The sequence below is a fragment of the Nyctereutes procyonoides genome, unplaced genomic scaffold, assembly GCF_905146905.1.
Source record: "Nyctereutes procyonoides isolate TBG_1078 unplaced genomic scaffold, NYPRO_anot_genome, whole genome shotgun sequence".
NCBI lineage: Eukaryota > Metazoa > Chordata > Mammalia > Carnivora > Canidae > Nyctereutes > Nyctereutes procyonoides.
The window spans coordinates 21,321,615-21,328,701 of NW_026575052.1; the positions used below are offsets into that span (position 1 = coordinate 21,321,615).

General features: G+C 49.8%; 1 long non-coding RNA gene across 1 annotated transcript in view; it reads right to left on the reverse strand.

Annotated features, from left to right (window-relative positions):
* LOC129513314 (uncharacterized) overlaps positions 1-6,805 on the reverse strand; it is a 47,439-nt gene extending 40,634 nt beyond the window's left edge. Inside the window, exon 1 of the long non-coding RNA XR_008665224.1 lies at positions 6,676-6,805. This is a non-coding gene — a long non-coding RNA (uncharacterized LOC129513314). The remainder of the gene's footprint in view (positions 1-6,675) is intronic.
* Positions 6,806-7,087: the final 282 nt, after the last annotated feature.

A 7,087-nucleotide genomic window follows, 5' to 3' on the forward strand; every position in this document is an offset into this window, starting at 1 on the left:
CTTTCCGTTGCTCACATAGGCTGTGATTCTTCCTTCTTCAGGGCCTGCACACAGGCTGCTGGCACTTCCCAGCTGCTCCCCCACACTTCCATTATGTTAACATGTCCCTGGTTAACACTCACACACAATGCAGAGCTCCGCTAAAGCTGGAGAAGCAATCCCTAATGCAACGCGGCAGGCATTCTGGATCTCCTTCTGAGCACATGGAGGAGGATGTCCCGCCCACCCTCTGTCAATTCTGTATGGCCATGTGACCTGCATTGGCCAAGGAAATGGGGGCAGACGACTCGGTTGCCTCAAGGAAGAAACACTGAAACGCATTCCTTTCTCCTGTGATTGAGAAAGGTGCGCTGAGATGGAGCCTCTGTGAGTCAGTTCCTGAGTGAGCACAAGGAGCAGACCCACATGAGAAACACACATGTCTCGTTAGCCCCTCAGATCTGGGGGCTATTTGTTCCACAGCAAAACAGAACCAGACTGGGCTGATACACCCAGCCTCACTCCCACACTTGGTCAGGTCTCTGCACGACACCACAAACTTTCCCCCTTCCAATCACCTATCATGACTGCAATCACTCAGTTATTGTGTAATCATCTGTTGAATGTCTGTTTCCCCCAGGAGACTAAAAGATCCATGAGGGCCCCAACCACATCAGCCTTGTTCACCATCGTATCACCAGCTCCGAAGGGCCTGGCTCATGTGAAATGCTCTATATTTGTGGAATTAAAGAAAGGATGATCTGACTGAAATATATAGGAACATAGACACGAGCACTTGGGAAACATTAGACGAGAAAAAAGAAAGAAAAGTATGATCCTCTTGGCTACCAAGAGTGTGATAGTTCAACGGATCGAAATCTCTGAACGGCTGGTCCAAAGATGGCTCCTATCAAACCTGCTGTGTGACCTTGAGCATGAGTCTTCCCCTCTCTGGGCCCTGACTCTCTCATTTGTCAAATGAAAGTAATCTTTTCTGGGACCTTCCATATGTAGGCTGTGGCTCCATTGACGTACGCATTAATGTATTTATAAAGTACATAAATGACTTATGCTGAACAGACTATTAGAGCACAATACCATCCGCAGGTATACTTCTCCAGGCTGACAGCAGCCAACAGCTTTGGGCGAGTCTGTCACCAAAGTGGCCTAATGCACCCAAGATGGCAGTTCCCACTTAGAAATCTCTTTGGTGTGCCTTTCACCCATGTTGGCTTGGCCTACAGCGAAGCCAAGGGGCAAAAAGCACATTTTCTCAAAGAGGCTATTGAGCATCTCCCTTCACTTGGGGGTGCTCTGTGCAATCCAGAAATGAGGCAGGTATACATGACTTTTTGTCCATAGATAGGCTAGTGGTGAGGGAGGGGGCTCCCTGGTGTCTGGGGCCCAAGAAACCTTTCCACTCCCCCATGAAACAAAAGAGGCTCATGAGAGCAGAACAAACAGAGCCGCTCATGTATTACAAAATCAATGCCCATCAGTGCTCAGGGCAGCTACACTGCCCCACGCGTGGACAAATGTGCCAGAGGAGATGCTGCGCACCACGCACATCAACACCACTTTGCCCTTGCACCGTCTTTACAGCCATAATTAAGTTTTGAATGGATCCAGGGGAATCTTCAGGAGGAAACAACCAAGCTAAAATGCTAAGGAACGACTGTCTCCGGAAAGGTGGCCGGAAGGCACCTCTGCCTCCCAGGTGGGGATTATTCTGTGGAGCAGTGGCCTAGGGGGAGGGGTAGCCTGCAAGACAATGGGATCCTCAATACAGCCTTGTTCTAGTATTTCCAGACCATCATTGTTTTGTTTTGAAGATTTTATTTATTTATTCATGAGAGACACAGAGAAAGAGAGGCAGAGACACAGGCAGAGGGAGAAGCAGCCTGATGCGGGACTCGATCCCAGGACCCTGGGATCACCCCCCGGAGCCAAAGGCAGATGCTCAATAGCTGAGCCACGCAGGCATCCCTCTCTGTCATTGTTTGGGTTTCATATAAGACTTCTGCTTCCCCTCTCTGAAGCTGCCTAGGTCTGTGTCTCCTTTTTCTAGCATATACCAAAGGAATCCAAGTCCTCTTCCCATAAGTCTGGGGCCAGACAGGACACTGATGGTCACCCTGTCTCCTTTCTCACCCCTCACAGAACCCTGGCTCCTAGCCTATGATAAAGCTGAGAGCTGCAGCCGATACCTCCCAATGTCCTCTTTGCCCCCTGGGGAGCCTCCAACCCCCACACCAGGGAGGATTTGCCTCTATTTCCAGTCTTGGCCCAAAGCACTCACTTCAGCCTAGGCTGATTCCTCTCAGACATCCGCCCAGAGGGAATAAACAAGCTGCAGGCATCATTTACCCCAAAAACCAGGAGGCCAAGGTTTACTACATGCAAAGTGGGTTACTTCTTGACAACCTTGTCTCGGTCCTTCCAAGGTGCCATCTCCTTAGGAAGAAAAGCACCTGTTAGCCAGCACCGTGGCCTCCCAGGAATGCCTGCCCAGGGGCGGGGCCCTGTGTGTCTGTGCTGGGAACCACCTGCCTGTGGAGGCTGAAGTGGGGAAACCCACTATAGAGATGGGATTACTGAGGCAGTGGAACAGCTAGCCATGATGAAAGGGATTCAAGGCCCCTGGCATCAGGCCCCCCTGATACTTGTTAAATGTATAATCCCAGGCCTGGTGCCAACCTACTACATCGGGATCTCTAGGGCCGGAACCCTGGCACTTAGAGTCCTAGCAATCTGGAAATGGCAAGTCTGGTCTCCTGCTTTCTCACACACACTCAGCACTCAGCCAACTTGGTTCTGCTGAGCCATGAAGTCCAAGAATCTCTGCAGTAAAACTTAATTCCTCCCTCCCCACTCTGGAGTTACCTTAAAAGGAGGGCAGATCTGAAAGCTGACAAAGACAGCACGTTAGCCTGGGCAAGTTCAACTGGCCCGAGCTGAAATGATGCAAGTTTTCAAGATCCTTCTCTTCTGCATGGTGTTTTTCTGGCGATTGGTGTCGCCACTGCTAAAATCCCATCTCTCCTCACTTGTGCAAAGCCCATGGCGTTGCTGAAGCCTTTCTGGAGGGGTCCACTATGACCGATCGGATATCACCAATTTTAGGTCAGTCTCAGAGGAAGGGGCCCCCTGGGACCATGTCTGTCCCGGTCCCGCCCAGGCTGTGAATCTCAAGTGTTCCCTCCTGGTTGTCCAGAGGTGAGGGTCTCCTGCCCTGGCCTCCTAGGAGGTACACTTCCCCTCTTGGTAAGCAGCTGGGCCCTTCTTGGCAGCTGCTACAGATTAGTAAATTACAAGTTTGAGATTAAAAAAAGAAATGACGAAAGAATAAAACCTTTAGTCTGGCAATTTGAAGTCAGATTGCCACAATGAACACCTGTTGAGAAAGACCATTATTAGAGGCTGGAGGTTCTGGGTGAAAAGATCGCTGTGAATTAATTTTGATTGCCTCACAAAACTCTGCATAACAAATGATCTCCGATGGGGGTGTCAAGGGACTTGCATTTGAAGGAGGTCGGGGTGGGGGGAGATTTGGTTTCCAGCAAGGTAATATAAGCTGCGCCACGATATTAAAATCCACCATTGGCTGCACTTGTCTGTATGCTTCTGTGGAAACAGATTGTACATGCTAGGGTTACCACGTATTATGCTTCTGGGGGAAAAAAGAGAAACAATTGGTATCAAAATCTTTTAAAAAGGTTAGTTGAGAAAGCATGAGGTCAGAGACTCATGACTCCCAAATTGTTAAATCATTTATTTACGTCTGTGTCTATGTAAATGGAGATTTGGGTGTACTCTTCGTGATTTCAACAGCCGTTGTTTTATTTTTTAACCACACACACACACACACACACACGCACACGCGCGCACGCACACAGACACATTCATAACTCTTTTTTTTTTTTTTGCGAGGGAAGAATAGAGTAAAAGATGTGTTAATAAACGGATTCACTTGCAGTTAGATGCCCTTTGTACTTTGTAAATGTCATCAGAAATGAGAAAAAGTTAGGCATTGGAGATCACGGGGCATGCGGAATAGATGGGTGTGTGTGGGGGGGTGGCGGGCATACTGAATATTAAGTAGTTTCATTCTTTCCTGAAAAGAAAGAGACTCCAACTAAAATATGCCGGCGTCCTACCTGTCTGTCAGCCTCTGATTAAATCTAAAAGCAGGCATCCCATCTGTTTGCCCAAATGAAAAGTGTAATATTCTACTAACTACTTTCTATTATCGCTCAACTTAAGAGTTTCCTGCAAAATGATCCTCGGTTCATTTGAAGTTTATTTGGCACACAAAAGGAAGCTCTAGAAAGCTTTATGCTTTTAAGCTAATAAGCAATATACCCAGCTGACTCTGTGGCTGAATTTTCAACACTGGGCCATTAATATAACATGAATTTTCATCATCAGAGACTTCCATTTGTCATGAGACATAAACCCTAAAAATATCCTGAGACCCATGGACAAATAGGAATATAAGCAAAATGCTAATACTTTGTGCCCCCCTCCCCCCCCCAGTTAGGAGCTTTCTAATAGAGTGTAGAAGTTATGCAAAATTATGTTGGGTTAGGGAATAATATTTTGTCCACCAACCAGATTATTTTAATAAAACTAAAATGTGTTCTTCTAAATGTGCTGGGGTTTCGCCTCCAGTGTCCGAGCCCGGACACACGCACGAGCCCCTCACCCCCAAACCCCCCAAGTGTCACTCCCACGAAGTTTGAAGATGCTTCTGGTCCTTGTTGCCTTTGTTTCTAGTTTATCAAAAAGATTTGGGAAGCCTTGCTGTGAGCAAAAGCTACTCGGGTCCCTGCAAATGCTTTCTCTCCCGGGGAGCAAAATGCTTTAAAAAAAAAAAAAAAAAAAAAGCATTCCAATTCCTGCACGATTTGGGAAGTCTTTGGGGGTTCCTCTGAGATATTAGATAATTGAATATAGCTTTCTCCCATTGGAAAAAAAAAAAAAAGGGAATGCACACATCCAAGGACAGCCCCCAAACTCCCAAGATCCCTTAGCACACTAGTCAATTTTATGACAAAATTAATCTGGAACGTGACTTATGGAGCCCCAGAGGGAAGTCACTGGGGCCGGTAAATATGTAAACATGGCTTTTTCGGTTTCCGTTTCGCATGAATACAAAATAAACGGCGGCCCTCCGCACGCTGGAAAGTTCTTCCTTAAAGTTAATAAAATCTGTCAACTTCCATAAAGGCTGGGAGGAAGGGAGTCCACAGGTGCAGGCGCCCGGGCTCGGGCTCGGGCAGTCGGGGCAGCTAATAAAAAGCCCTGGACCCCGCGCGCCTCCTTCCCCATCAATTCTCATCAAGCGTTATTAGAGTCATCTGCCGCCTCCGAGGTACGTGCCCCGCGCTCGCCCCGCAGAAGCGACAATGACATTTGGCCGCGCTGCAGGTGCGGCTGTGTGTGGCCGCGCGGCCCGAGTGGGGCGGCCTTTGTGGCGCTCGGGCCCTTTGATCTGGGCCACAAAAGGGCCGCAGAGCTGCAGCCCCCTGCTTTCTGCTGGCGGCACCGCCCGGGCAGGGGAGGGGCGGGTGGGGGAGGGCGGGGAGGACGGGGGGGGGGGCAGCAGCAGCAGGAGGAGGAGGAGGAGCAGGAGGAGGAGGAGGGGGGGCGGGGGGGCCTCGGGAGGGGGTGATCCATAATATTTATTTCAACAATAGCTTCAAATCTTTTTAAACATCATAAGAACACGGCTCATTAAGCCCACAACAGCCTTGAAATTGTGTTATAAAACCGCAAAACAGAAATCAATACATTTGCTAGAAAGGAGGTAATGAAATATATTGAGTTGCCTGAGAAGTGGTTTGTATGAATCATAATATTATTATGCGCGCATCAATCCCATTTCCAATACTTAAAGTTAACCAGCTAGCGGAGAGCGCCCCGATCCCTCGTTAAACAAGCTCTCCCGGTTACGGTTACGGTTACGGGCCCGGGCCGGCCGGCGCATCCTATAAATCACCCGGGGAGGGGCCGATCGATGGCGCCCACCCCCGAGCTTCAGCTGCCGCGGCCCCGTGGCTCCCGGGCCGGATCAATACCCGGCACAATGGCCGGGAGGACGCCGGGGGCCGCGCCAGCGCCGTGGCCAGCTCCCACCCAGCGCCCTGGACCAGCTGCTCAGTCCTGCCGCCTCCTCCAGGGCCTGGCTTCCCTGCTTCCTCCACCCCGGGGCTGTTCCTCTGAGGACCCTGGGCTCTGAAGGATGCCCCCTTCCCCCGCATGGGGGATCCTCGGAGTCTTTTCTCATTACTTTGTTTTTTTTTTTTTTTTTTTTTTTTTTCCGGATGGATGATGTATTCTCTCTTCCCCTGCTGTCCGTGGATGAAACCGGGATGCATTTTTCTCAGTCTCCATCCGGATAGATCTTGAAAATAGGACCTGAAGTTTCTGTACTTTGAGGGCCCTTGTAAAGAAAAGCTATGTGAACTTTTTGCCAATTTTATAAAAACAGAAAGATGGACGGGGGACCGCATTGCCAAGGCCCCTCCTGCACTCGGAGGAGCTTGAGAGGTGGAAGCCCCTCGCTGGAGCCTCGAAGCTTTTGGAAAAGCTTGACCCAGAGTAAAGCCAGGCCCCCTGAAACCATCTGATCCTCGATTTTCCACACCGCCTCCACCTTCTGGAAAGTAAGCCCCCTGAGGACAATGGCCTTACCTGACTTTCTTCCCTCTGTGTCTCCCGAACACAGAGCCTGTCATATAACAGGTGACCCGTGAATAGGGGGACCTGGGGGATCTGCTCTGCAGGGTCGGCCGTGGAGCTGCAGGCTCCAGTCTAAGTCACAGAGATTGCTCCGTGGCCTTGCACTGTGTGTTTGGAATTTGGACTGACCGTTAAAACAAGGGCTGGTTGACTCCCAGAGCATTCTCAAGTGGCCAGTAAGATAGGGACATAGGGACAGCCACATGTAAGCATACATGCGTACACAGACGCCAGGCCTCGCACCTGAACGCATAGAACCACGTGGCCGGATTAACAAAGGCGCAACTCCTCAGATGTTCTGAGTTTTGGGGAAAGCCTCTGCCTTAGTAGATACTAGCAGAGCAGAGCATGAGGGCCCCCAAAC